Source organism: Macrobrachium rosenbergii, chromosome 29, assembly GCF_040412425.1.
Source record: "Macrobrachium rosenbergii isolate ZJJX-2024 chromosome 29, ASM4041242v1, whole genome shotgun sequence".
In the NCBI taxonomy this organism is placed as follows: domain Eukaryota; kingdom Metazoa; phylum Arthropoda; class Malacostraca; order Decapoda; family Palaemonidae; genus Macrobrachium; species Macrobrachium rosenbergii.
Window position 1 is genome coordinate 11,599,584 of NC_089769.1, and position 15,000 is coordinate 11,614,583.

Genomic DNA, 15,000 nt, shown 5'->3' on the forward strand with positions numbered 1-15,000 from the left:
AATAATAATAATAATAATAATAATAATAATAATAATAATAATAATTGAGGACGCCAAATGACACCCTTTCTTGAGGACACCAAATGTTCAGGACGCCAGGACGCCAAATGGCACCTTTTACCCTACTTACTACATAATTTTTTTATATATGCATGTTATTTTCTTCAGCAAAAATATAAAAATAAAATAATTAAATAATAATAATAATAATAATAATAATAATAATAATAATAATAATAATAATAATAATAATAATAATAATAATAATTGAGGACGCCAAATTACACCCTTTCTTGAGGACGCCAAATGTTCAGGACGCCAGGACGCCAAATGGCACCTTTTACCCTACTCACGTTCCCTGTATTTTATCAGTGCTTCCCAATTCAATTATCTATAGACTATTTCAACATCCCGTCCTTAATTGTAGTGTTGCAACACCTATCTAACTTTTTATGCTTTTTCCTTTAATTTTACTCCTAGTTTTGTGTTGCAGCACTGGTGGTAGTTGCAGTGGTATTATTATTATTATTATTATTATTATTATTATTATTATTATTATTATTATTATTATTATTATTATTAACGAAGAACAAAACTTACGATAGATCATTTGTTTAAATGAAATAAGAGTAATTGATAGAGCATTATAAATACGGTTTTCAAAGTTCTCTGTAAACCTTGTAACTGGACAACAGAATTATTACGGAATACATTTTTAATAATAATAATAATAATAATAATAATAATAATAATAATAATAATAATAATAATAATAATATGGTGCTGTTACAATGGCTTCTTCCGATTAATCCTCATTTTGCTATCAATTAAAATTAAATCCATTCTATTAAATCTTAAGCTGAGCTTTACCTATATTTGTTATTATTGTTGCATGTTTCACACGACTGAAGAATATTTATATTACTCTTCTTCCTTGTACCGCCTTTCTTTTCTCTCATATCACGCAGCTTCTCAATTTTTTTTTTTTTTGTTTATGCTTCTTGCTGCTACCATTTATCCATTTTCTTCTTATTTTACTCATTCCCTCTCCCTCGTCTTGCATCATCAATCCTTTGGCCATCTGTTCCGACTTTTTTTTTTTTCTATATTTCACCATCTCTTCTTTGTTTCGTTTCTATACTTTCGAGTTTATTCTGTTTTTATACTCTCGTCTGTCCACTTTCGCATACAGCTTCCTTCATTCTCCTAATTATCACTTTCATAAACACTCTCTCTACTTTTAGTTCTTGCTATTTTGTGTAAACGTCTCTTCCCCATCTTTGGTATTTCCTTATTTTTCCTTTTACTTTAATATTATTTCCTCTCTCTCTCTCTCTCTCTCTCTCTCTCTCTCTCTCTCTCTCTCTCTCTCTCTCTCCTTTCCTTCTCTTTCTCTCAGAATGTGTAGGCTGTTTTGGCTGATGACAACATGAACGTCTCTATTTTAAGCTTAAGTATCCATCCTTTCTGTGAAAAGGTAATTTCTGTTTCTTTCAAGGAAAAGAGCTTTCATCGCCATAACATACAAATTCGCCATAAGTAGAGGCAGAGAAAGATAATGCACCTCCTCGGGAACTATTTTTAATATTCCACCAGCTTCTTGATTACCATAAAGTTCCTGCGTCTTCAAGGTATCATTACTTACGCTAATGAATTTTTCTGTCACTTATCTCCTGTGCTGTTTTCATTTGTCTAGACCGAGGATTCTAAGGAAGGTATGTGGTAGCTTTGGAGGAAAAGGATATGCCACGCAAGGTCGCATTTTCTGTTAACCACCTGAATAAATCTCATCAAGAGCAATATGAAAAATTTAATACGAATATTCTCAATGAAGAAGCCTTCTCCTCGAATCGTCCTTTCTTCCCAAGAAACGGCAAGAAACATGAAAGAACCCCTACAACAATAGGACTCATTTCCTCGAACAAGAAAAAGAACGCCCTGGTACACATTTTTCTTAGAAATCACAAACCTCTGGCAAACAGAACTTGAAAAAAAAGGAAAAAATAAGAGCCACTTTACCCTTAAATACATATTACGCCGGTCATTTATCTTAAAGAGGGTACGCAAGTTGCAAAAGAACGTATTTATCATTCTAAATACATTCAATGCCTCATGACTATGAGGCAAATGGACTACCAACGAAATAATGCGGCAGATACTGTTTCTTCTTGCTTCAAGTCCTAGTTAGCATTATGTAGAAAAAACAAATGTGGAGAATACAGCAGGAATTTATTACCTACATTTGATATTTCTAAATTTACATCTCTCACTTAATATCAGTCTTTCTTTTCTTTCCTTCATTCCTACCACCGGCATTCACGACCGTTCTCCATCATTTTTATATCCACCGTTTTTCTTCCTCTTTTTTCTTTTTCTTTCTGAGCATTTGCTCTTTTGTTTCAATCCCCCTTCCGCAGTTCTTTTATCTCTAACAATTCTTCTTTTTTTTTTTTTAGATTCTCTTCACTTACTTTTATTTTTATCACTCGCCTCACTCTTTGCTCTCTCATGCTTTTTTTCCCATGCTATTTCTCAAGCATTCTTTTTCACTTAACCAAATATAATTGCTTATTCTTCATTCTTTATTTGATATCTGTCTCTATATCCATTCGTTTCTCTTTTCTCCTTTGGATACGTAAAGTATTGCTTTCTATGCCTTATGAAACTAATTCACTATGGGACCTTCCAACTAAATTCTTCTCGATTATTTTATGTATCGTATCTTTTTTCCGCCACTTTCTAATCGTATTTCTCTTAGATTTCATTTTCATTTACTCTCCTCTAAGTTTTTATATCTTTCCAAGATATATTTCCAGTAGTTAGAACCCTGTAATCAATTTCTTCATATTTTATTTACCTCAAAATTATATTCTTTTCTACGCACACACTAAGCACCATAATGCACGATGAGCCATAATATACACTCATTTACCTGACATCTATCACATTTAAGCAACTTCCCCCTCCATCAATTCTTCCTTTCTTCAACGCAACGTCTTCTATCCTTCGAACCTTTCCCCTTGACATATCAGGAGAGCGTTATTAGTCTCATACCGGGAACTCTATGGAACCGCACAAAGAAGTGCAGAGTTCGTCATAGCAATCTCTGCCTCTTTTGGCTCTTGATCTTTCTTGCTCTTCTGCCATAATCTAGTCTAGGGAGAGGGCACATCAGTCTTTTCTAGGATCTCCTTTTCCAGCTATTCATGTCCCGCCCCCACCACTTTTTATCAATATGATCGTTATCTCTTCACTTTGGCTTTTGAAGCAGAACGTTTTTTCTATAGCAAGGGGAAAGTCTAATGTCCTATCCTTTCCATCAGCTGAAAATTATTTGTGGTATGTTAGCAATGTTTAGCTGGGGGTTTTCTTCTGTCTTCAGCCCAAGTGGATCTACTAAATTCCAGCAATTCCAAAGCTTTCAGGCTTCCGGTTCATTCGCCTCTTATGACTTCCTCTATTCTCTGCTCACAATGTCAATTGTGGCCATGCGACAAATCAATCTAGGGAACCAACAATATGCCCAAGTTCGATACTCCTACGACTCAGCTGCTCTATCTGCATTTCCTGCAACTTTTCCAGTGTGTGATTAAAATGTGGTTAAATTTTTCTCCTCTACTACACTCTTCGATTGTTCAGAGTACATCACATCTATCATAGTTACATTATGAAGCTCAACTTGGTAAATCTGTCTATATAAATGTTGGGTCGGTATAGTTCTCGGCTAGCACTCAGCTGGGCCCGCGTTTGAGTCTCCGGTCGGATAATCAAGAATTAGAGGAATTTATTCCTGGTGGCAGAAGTTCATTTCTCGGCATGATGTGGTTCGGATTCTACAATAAGCTGTAATTCCCGTTGCTCGGTAACCGATTGGTTCTTAGCCACGTAAAATAAGTCTAATCCTTCGGGCCAGCCCTAGGAGGGCTGTTAATCAGCTCAGTGGTCTGGTTAAACTAAGGTATACTTTTTTGTTTTTGCTTTCCATTCAAGGATGGACCCAATTGTTTTATCTTTTTCTTGTTTTGTTTTGGCTTCTCCTAAGATGGAAATGAATCACTCTTACTGTACTTTGCATCTGTACTTACCGAGACTGGCATCCAAAGACAATTTATTTATTAACTGGGTTCTTATTTGATTGTTTTTGTCTGATGTTATTTATTTCCTTATTTTTCATTAGATCCGTACCGATGTATTCTTTCTCATTCCTTATCTGATGTTTATATTCACTGCCATCTGAAAAAACATTCTTTTTTCCAAGTTACAAACTTACACTTCGTGGATTATTGCTATCTAATAATCTTTCCTTCCTCTGTTCGCCCTCATTTTCAATACTCTCCTACCTTGCTGTTAATTTTGTTAATTCATCTTCACTAATCCTTTCCAATATCTCTTACCAATTTGACGTTAACATTTGTATCATCTGAATTTGCCGTCAAGATTGTTCTTCGTCGTTCGTTTTTCCATTAGTTCTTTCTTTTTCATGCCTCGTCTTAACCTGAGTCCCATTCCCTTCCCATCACTACTATTACAATAGCTATTACTAAACCCACTCCTGTACATATCGTTGGTAGCTTCAGCTCCCTTCCTTTTCACTGTCAATATCCGTCACTTTCCCAGAGGATATAAATAATTCTGTAATATCTCCGGCTACGTGTTGCCTTGCAGTTCAAAGTGAGGACGGCATTAGTATGCTTAGTACGACTGCTGCTGAGGCTACTACAGCTACTGCCATATTCTCGTCTTTTACATTTGTAATCCTCTCTTTTTCTATATCTATATTTTATTTTCGTTCATACTTTTACTTTCTGGCACCATTTTTGCTTCACTTCTCTCTCCTCATTAAACTCTTTTCCCGTTTTCGTATTTTCTGTTTTATGGTTCATAATTATCAAGTAATGAGTCTCAAAGATTATTCTCTTTGTTTCTATATATAATGGCTATTCTCTCATCGTTTCTACATTCATCTCCATTACACCAGTCCCTTTTCTCTTAATTTTAATTAATATTTTTCTTCTCGATATATTCTGTCTCTAAACTCCTCCCTTTGAAAGAGATTTTCTTCTCGCATTTCTTGTCCTCCATCAAATTACTCCTCAAAATCGGTTTAACGATTTTACTTCTACTCCCTTTCTACTCCTTTCTAGAGTTTACCCTTCCTGATCCATAATAGATTTCTTTCACTAACATTTTTTTTATCTGACGCAAAACGCTGTTCTCCTCTATTTCATTTCCTTTTTTATTTACTTACTGTTATTTCACTTTTCATTGAGAAGGTAAAATAGGTGACAAAAGTCTATTGATAGATGCAGGTGAGTGAGCGCTGGGACAAGGCGGAGGTTATATGGTTACGAAACAGTTATGTGAAGTTCTAAAGCAAAATGGAAAAGCTTTTTGACTTACATGAATCTAAAGAAAGCTTATGACAGCTTTATAGAAGAGTAATGTGAAAGGAGCTGATGGTCTGTGGTACAGAGTTGGTTAGAGCTACAAAAAACTTCTTTTATGATGGAAGTGAAGCATTTGTTAAACTGCTTGTAGGCGAGAGAGTGTCTGGTTTGGTGTAATAATGGAGCTGAGACACGTGCGTTGTGTCTCCATGGCTGTTACATGTCTTCATGAAAGTTGCCCACTTAAGGGATGAGATGGGTCACAAATGTAGTATGAAACAGTTGATGATTAAAGACGACACCATACTGACTGGGGATAGTGAAGAGGAACTGTAGGGGTTAGTGATTACAGCTCTCGATGATAAAGACTGCATGCTTACAAAGAATTAAATAAGAAAAATCCGTAACAATCCGTCATACAAAGAAACACAAAAACCACTGATTAGGCATTTTTGACAGAACTGATTAAACCTTCACAATACTGCAACACCAGTTTAAAAAGTAACGAATGGTGGGATCTGGGAAATTCTCACAAGTTGGAGAGTCACGCCGCCTTCATAAAACTGCTCGGTTGGGGGGAAAATTTCAGGAAGATTCGTTGCGTTTTATTCCTCTCTTTAATTTTTTGCTTTGTAAACTAGATAACAACAACACATCATCGAGGAGGATTAAGTTACGCTGTCAGAACTCACGTTAATACAGAAGAAATTGCCATTCAAATTCTGCTCGATAATGCTACAACGCTTACTCATTTCAACTACATGAAAGGCAACGCTTACAGTGTTCCCTTTCACCTTCCTTCGTGAATCAAAATTAAACATTAATCCAAATAATATTTATAAGAATTTCAACAGCTAATTATTTTTCAACAAAAATATAGCCAATAATGTTGCTGCTGCACAATGTTTGCTCACAGGTGATAACGATAATAGCAAAATGTAACCGTTATTTTTTAATAGGTCTGTTTGCATCCACTGGTACTGAACAGAGACTGGACGCTGGTTTTGTAAATTGCTCCGAAATGGAATCGCTTCCCTTCTGATACTACGTTCTCCCTGTGGACATTTGAACATGGTATCTCAACTTCTCAACAAAATCGCCATCCAAGACAGAGCTTAGCCGGACCAGTATGTTAAGCTCAAAGCTCCTCTACACCGTCCTTCTAATCCTCTTCTCTGGTGAGTTCTGCGCCTTTTACCAATTTCGATTCATCAAAATACGAAAGAGATATACTGAAGAGTGAAAAGGAATTGGATTCGGTATTCATTACCTCAGTATTTCTTCCCTGTGTGAGATGAAGTCCCACCAAGGAAGGGATAGTTCCTCATTCATTTCCCCTTCGGATTCAAGTCTTCCAATCGACAATGTTTTTACAAAACGTGAGGATATCGAGAAGATATGTAATGGCTATCAGAAAACATGTTTCCGGGGAATGTGACCGACAGATTCTTTCTCTATTTCTATCTTTTTGCACACACACGTACTCGCGGGCGCACACACACATACACATATATATACATATACTGTATATGTGTGTGTGCGTGTGTGTTTGCTAATTCCATGCTCTTTACCTATCTAGGCTACGACTCACTACTCTAGACTAATCATTAGATATCTAATTCATTGCTTAGGCCTACAGAGACGCCCTCCTTTGGATTTTTACTCTGCCTTAGCAAAATCATCCCAAAACACTTGTTGATAGCCTGAGGGGTAGCACCACCTGGGGGAACGCTTAGTCACAAAGGCTTATAAATCTGCAACGGCCATACTAATACAACGAAAATGAAATACATTCATTATGTAGTACAAAATCATTATAAATGAGAATATTCCTAAGAGCAACGCTAAACGGGAAATGCACCAATAAACAAAAAACCGAAGAAAATGTAATTGTTTAAAAAAAGGAAGAACTGAAAACAGGTGTTGCTATGAACAACTCAAAACCTAAAAAAAAATTTAAAGAACAGAACAGCATCAAACAAAGAACGCCGTTTCTTTACTTTTCATTATCTTATCACACTGCACAAAGGCACCTCAAATAATCCATTTAAATATTTTAATATCTTTCTTTGAGATGTCCTTTCTATCGACTTCATTTTTCAAACACAAAGTTAAAAAATGAAAACAAAACTGCAAAAAGCTGTTGGCATAAACAGCACAAAAACCTAGAAAAAAATTCGAAGACCAAATTAAAAACGCTGTAAAAACCGTTCGATGAGAAACAACGCAACGACTGATAAAAAAAGTGTCCCTAATAAGTGCTTATACCATCCAGAAAAAGCGCTTCAATGAAGAGCGCGCAACGGAAGAATTAACAAAACGACCGAAATAAAGCACCGACCCCTGTTACCTGGACCCACTTCAGCACGGTGCCTGACGCCCATAAAACCAGGATTTTACTGAGCAGCCTCGCCATTACTCGTCTCCTGCATCGAGTTTCCGAAGGCAGCATGAGGACTAAGCCGAGGTCCATAGAGGGCCTTATCATTCAACTCGCGAAGGATGGTTCGTTCCCAGTGGTGCATTCTGGGAGGCAGGCGTCAGGTTTTATGGAGTGCGCTGGGACTCGAACTGAGAGAGGGATGAAATGTGGAAGAAATGTTTATATAACCTTTCATTTTAGGAACACGGAACAGGAAGAAATGTGATTATATATATATATATATATATATATATATATATATATATATATATATATATATATATATATATATATATATATATATATATATATATATATATATATATATATATATATATATATATATATATATATATATATATGTGTGTGTGTGTGTGTGTGTGCGTGTGCACAAGATTGTTTAGTAGTTATATTAACTTTTGATATAATCAAAATGGATTCCTCAATAGTGTGAATATATAAGTTTTACACTTTAGCATTAAAAGCATTTAAATGAATAAAAATTTATTTTTTTCCTTTTTTTTTTACTTATTTTTATATCTTTTAACACGACGATTTAAAGCAAGAAATTTTCTCTAGAATCCTATAAATTCCTGTAAATCTTATACATTTCAGCGCAAAATAAATAAAACTGGTTTCAGCTTGGATGTCCTCGAAGAAAAACATTGTTACAAGTAAATCAGTTACCTTTCCTCAAAACAAGGGCGAAATTTCAGTTTCAACATTTGAATACTGAATAAATAATACAACTTTCAGTACAGCATGAAACACGAAATACTAAAACCGTTATTTCTTTACATTTTCAAATGTTATCAGGTAATGACATGTAACATGGCATCTCAAAGAATTTATTCAAATATTTTAATTTCTTACTTTATTACGCCCACGTTTTCATCAAAATTTTCTTGTCAAACGCAATAAAGCTAAAACCCATATGGCTATATGTATCATGTCTTTATGTTTCTAATTATTTCATGTTTGCGAGAAATTATAGACAATGAAATGAATTATAATATCCTTTATTGCGTAAGTCTCTATATTGCTACGATCAAAGCACTCCTCAAACGTAAATGACTCTAAAATACCTCCCGTGTAACCAGATACATCGGTTTCAAGCTCTTAATTAACTTCATTTTTAAGCATTTCTGACGTTTCTTTTGGTCATCCCAAATTACCACACATGACACCGGCATAACTCGGGGTCGGAATAACTAAGAAATGCGTCCCTTGGAATTTCATCCTCCCCTTCCCTTTTCTCCTCATCCTCCTCCTCCTTTCTCATTCCTCATTCTTCCTCCTCCTCCTCCTCTTCCTCTTCCGTTATCTGCACCCTTTTCTTGTGCTTCTGGAGAGAACAGGGACCATTCCAAAAAGATTCAAGGAATTTGCTGTATTACGTAACTCTTGACACCTTTAGGCTTCCTCTCTGTTGGAAGACAGCAGGCTCTCTCTCTCTCTCTCTCTCTCTCTCTCTCTCTCTCTCTCTCTCTCTCTCTCTCTCTCTCTCTCTCTCGTACAAACGTCTGGAGTCATCTACATATATTTTCCCCTTTTATAATATTTTTCTTTCTCTCAACCATGGATGGACTGACAAGGGGCTATTACTCTGTGACTACCGTTATATACTTAACATATAATACTAATCTATAATTGATTTTCACGATGATTTGATAGCTTACACATACACACACATATACATACGTATAAATTACACACACACACACACACACACACACACACACACACATATATATATATATATATATATATATATATATATATATATATATATATATATATATATATATATATATAAACATACTGTGGATGACGGAAAACGAGTTAATGGGACTGCAAGTGATATACTATAAAATAGTGGTGATAGTGTAATTAAGTTGTTTAGTTTGAAATGTAAATCTGATTACGAACAAAGTTTTGAACAAATGGTTGAGAGGAATAATTGTTCTGTTCTAGAACTGGAAAGGTAATAGAGGCAACGATAACAATTATTGTGGTACAGCATTATTAAGTGTATATATATATATATTATATATATATATATATATATATATATATATATATATATATATATATATATATATATATATATATATATATACATATATACAGAGAAAAGTGTAAACTTCTGGATGACTATAGGACTGACAGAGGAAGAACAGAGTTGATAGACAAGGAAAGGGTGGATGGGTCAAGTGCTAGTCATAAAACGTTGATGTTTGCATACGATACATGTCTGATTGAGGATAGCGAGGCAAAACGGCTGACATTCTAGGAGCGTTTAATAGTGATTAAATGAATCAAAAACTTAAGAAGGTAAATGGCAACCTGAAAGATGGAGCAATGAACGTTAATATGGACTGTGCAAGGATGGAAGCAGCTGATTTGTTTATTTGTTTGGGAGTCAACATAACGGATGACGGTAGTACGAGAAAATTGGTGGCTCACAGAATAGACAAAGGAGGAAAGGCAGCAGAATGAGTGTAAAAGACTGGAAGAGACTATTAGTCCCTGTGGTGGTGGCATAGCAAGGGATTGTTGATCCAACTCTCCTTCATAAAAGTGAAATGTGGATATTGTGTCGTTACGAAAAAAAATGGGTTGAGATGAACTGTTTACATACTGTATATCGCATGTAGATGACCTGAAAGGGTAAAACATGAAGATGGTACTTATAAAAGTCATAAAAGCGTTAATGTCTGGTTGTAAGGAAAGAATGAATGATGATACGCTGGTGATGATGGGTTTGAAGGGAAGAGGAAGGAGAGAAAGCACTGGAGAGCCAGTGTGAAAGAGGTACTGGAAAGCATGAGTGTGTGCTTTATAAACCTTAATGACACAGTGTGAGTGATTGGGAATTCAAGACATTGATGGCGAGCGTTCTGTTTAGGAGTGCGACGTGGCTAATGTTGTGAAAGTTTTATTCACATGGTGTTCATCCATGAATCAGCAGTTAAAAGTGAAAACGTGGCAGCAACCATTGTGCTGATTCTTCTGCAGGAGCACCATTTTAAGAGGAAATGGCGTTAGTAGTAGGCATCAATGGCCTCTGGTTCAAAAACACCATAGCACCTAGTATAGGGATGCGAAACACTTGGTGTGGGGGGTATATTACCAAATAGGAGATAAGCCCCTTCCTCCTAAGGCAAATGACAACCACATATATTAAGTCAGTCTATTACTGAGTACTGATGCTGCAGTTTACAACCTGGGCGCTTATGGCCTAAAATAGTGCCAATTGATTGAGGCACAGATATACCCCTTAGTAAAGGGTTGTGGATTCCATGGAATGGCATATGAGCCTCTTCTGAGTACAATGACAATTTTGCTTTTTAATCCTGCAAAATGCCAACATAAGAAAATGATAGCATCCTTGCCGCTCTGCTTGGTATGAAAGGCACAAAAAGTCCAATGGTTAGGGATTCACTGCTATACCCTTCAGCCAGCACATGAGACTTGCTTCACATCTCTTTTGTCTCACCCTATGAGATATGCAATTGAGAATGCCAAGGCTTGCAGTGAACCAGCATGCACTTGGCCACATAACCAGAACTATCTTGAGAAGCTGAAAACAATACCTTGAATATCAAAGCAGCTGAACTTGACATATCTAGTTAATACATTATTGACGAGTAATTAATTGATTACTTTTTCATATTTACCTCCTGCCAAAAACTAGAAGAATTTGGTGTTGGGATATTAAGCCTAAAAAGGTTTCGTGTAAAACGATTCTCTTTGCCATCAACTGCACATATTTTCAGAGTATAATATTACAGACAGAAACTAAATTCCTACCCTTAAATAACCTTCAGTGCTGGTTAACTATCAACACCCAGACTATTCACCTTCCTACCACCATCACCTGCGTAAACACTCACACACATTTGGGAATAAAAATTAATGGGCAAGCATTTAGTTTTCTTTTGTAAAGAGAGCGATATTTTGTCTATTTTGTAAACGGACCAAACATTTATCATTATTTTGTAAACAGACCATTGTGTTGCCCACCTACCAATATTTTAGTCATTTTGCAGGGGACAGTTGCATACATACATACATACATACATACATACATACATACATACATACAGACATACATACATACATACGTACAAGCATTCATATATATATATATATATATATATCTATATATACATTACATAGTATACATACATACATATATATATATATATAAGCTTTCATATATACATTATATATGTGTATATATATAGATATATGATAGATAGATAGATCTAAATAGATAGATAGATCTCTCTCTCTCTCTCTCTTTACTATATGTCTCTCTATATATATGTACTCTATATATAATATATATATTTATATATATATATAATAAAACCTATAAATATATTTTTATCAGGATTTTCTGATAATCTAAACAAATTTTGGATTACCAGATGGATTTGCTGGACATTTCCCAATGAATACTGTTGAAATATATGACAATTTAAAAGATTTATAAAATGCAACAGGCGCACTTATTTCTTCATACATCACCATTCGAAGTATATTAAAAACTTTATACTGAACAAAATAACGACAAATAATATTAAAATACACTGAAAATTAAATATAATGAATAAATTTACACCAAAATATCAGCCAAAATAAAAATACCTCAATCATTTTGCTTACACCCAATCAGCTGATTTACCACTATGATTCCTGCGGAAAGTGCTAAAAGAATGGTAAAATTGCTCATTGTACTTTTCATGAATTTATGACTATAATATACACTTACCACTGCACAGCAATAACAGATGGTTACTTTGTTTGGTAAACTTACGCTATGCATCATTAGGCTATGCCATCCTCAAAGCTGCTTTATGTGTCTTGATGTTTTAAAATATCGTTGATGTATCTTGCATTATTTTCATAAAATATTTAAAATAAATTTTTCCGATACACATTTATTACCTATTAAAACAATAATGACTGTACTTGATATTCTAGAACTATGTACGTATTTGGTGCGTTTTCTGTTATGAAAATTGTACAGCTAAGTTGAAATAACTCAATGTTTAATAAAAAAAAACAAAGTATAAAAAAAAACTCAATACACTTAAATGATGCAATACATAAATACAATAGACTGTTAATTCTCAAGAAAGTTAAAAAAACGTTTAATGAAATAGGCTCCTTGTCTCTGGCTTTTTTCATGTCACCACATAACAGGTAATCTTCTGCTGAGTAAAATAATAAGATGCAAGAATATAGTTTAAAATAAAAATTCAAAATCATATCAAAAGTATCCTTATGATAACAGTAAACTGATTAAGGGAATCCGATCAACTGACACAGTCCTATAAATGTTATTAATATAATAAAACGTAAAAAATGCGCTGACGTTTCTTTGGCGTAACCGAGTTTTCTGTACATCGTATGGTCAAGGCCACCGAAAATAGATCTATCTTTCGGCGGTTTCGGTATAATGCTGTGAGCCGCGGCCCATGAAACTTTAACCACAGCCCGGTGGTGGCCTGGCCTATATCGTTGCCAGACTCACGATTATGCCTAACTTTAACCTTAAATAAAATAAAAACTACTGAGGCGAGAGGGCTGCAATTTGGTATGTTTGATGATTGGAAGGTGATGATTAACATAACAATTTGCAGCCCTCTAACCTCAGTAGTTTTCAAGACCTGCGGGCGGACAGGAGAAGTGCGGACAGAATAAAGTGCGGACAAAAAAAGTGCGGACAGAAAAAGTGCGGACAGACAGACAAAGTCGGCACAATAGTTTCTTTTTTACAGAAAACTAAAAATTGAAAAGACAGGCATCTTCTATGAGTAAATCATTATATTTAAGCGCGTTTCATAACATTCTACGAATGACAAATATCTTTTGGAACACTACCCAAGCGTACACTACCTATTTACAGCAGGCTTCGGGTTCAGCTCGGCTAGAGTAAGCACATTACTTTAGTAAAGCAACAAAAAAGTCGGCCATATTCTATTTCTAACGCATTTCTAGCATGTATTGAATCCTTCACTAACAGATAATTGTATTGGTAATACTTGCTACGTTTGTTACACGGCACAGGCTTCCTTATACGAAATACATTAAGTTGAAAGTAGCTAGCATACCTAGTCTAAATGAAGTAAACAGTAATTTAAGTATGAAATGGTTAGTTAATCACCGCTTCTTTGTTTCATAAAATGATTCTCTAAAACTCTTCATAAGGGTACCAAGCAAATATTGACGAAGGCTCCAACTGATGAGAATAAACTAGTTATGTTCGAAACTGGTGTTTACTTTTTAGTTATGAAACTAAACTAAAATAACGAGAACGCAGGCGAACAAGACCGTCTATTTGTCGTCCAATTTGGTATGTTCAGACCATTTATCAGCTATTCAATGTTTTCAATTTCCCCTTCGTCCAGTACTTTGATGGTGCTTTATCTTTCAAATTTAAGACCTCTTTATTCTTCAGGCTGAAGCACTGTTGATAATTTACCTCACCATTATCGGGGTAACTATAACATAAATGATTAACAAATCTTCTTGGAAGTACTCCCAGCGCTCACCCCATTATACTGTAGTATGTCACGGGATTTCAAAATAAAAAATACGCTGATTTTCTACCATACGATGCTAGTTCATGTATCATTCTGGTATACTTTTATTTCGGAAAACCAAGCGAAACAGGGTTGGCTCGGGGGGATACCGATGGGATCTGGGGACCGGAGTAAAACGCCCCACTTCCAAAAGGGCCCCATTTCGAATGCATACACCCTAAGACCTTATGACATTGCCTAAGATACTAGAAATAAGACTCAACTGTCTCGTATAACTTAAGTACTTTATAATGATAATACTGATAAGACTATCTTTTCTACTCTCAGGCGTCATGGATCCAGCACAAGGACCTGCACGTCCTTACGGTGGGATCCTTCACGTTCACGAACGACGACAGGTTCTCGGCCCACAGAGACCCTTCGTCGGGCGCCTGGGTCCTCGTCCTCAGGCACCCACAGCCCACAGACTCAGGCTATCGAGTGTTCCATTTCGACGAAGCCCGTGACCGACGTAAGCGTCAAACTGGAAGTTGTCGGCGGGTTGCCATTAAAAGAAGTCATTGCTCGCTTTGGTGATGCCGTACGAGAGAGAGAGAGAGAGAGAGAGAGAGAGAGAGAGAGAGAGAGAGAGAGA

At 35.6% G+C, this 15,000-nt stretch overlaps 1 pseudogene; it reads left to right on the forward strand.

Moving 5' to 3' along the window:
* Positions 1-15,000, forward strand: part of LOC136854353 (SCAN domain-containing protein 3-like) — a 166,973-nt pseudogene that overhangs the window by 123,739 nt on the left and 28,234 nt on the right.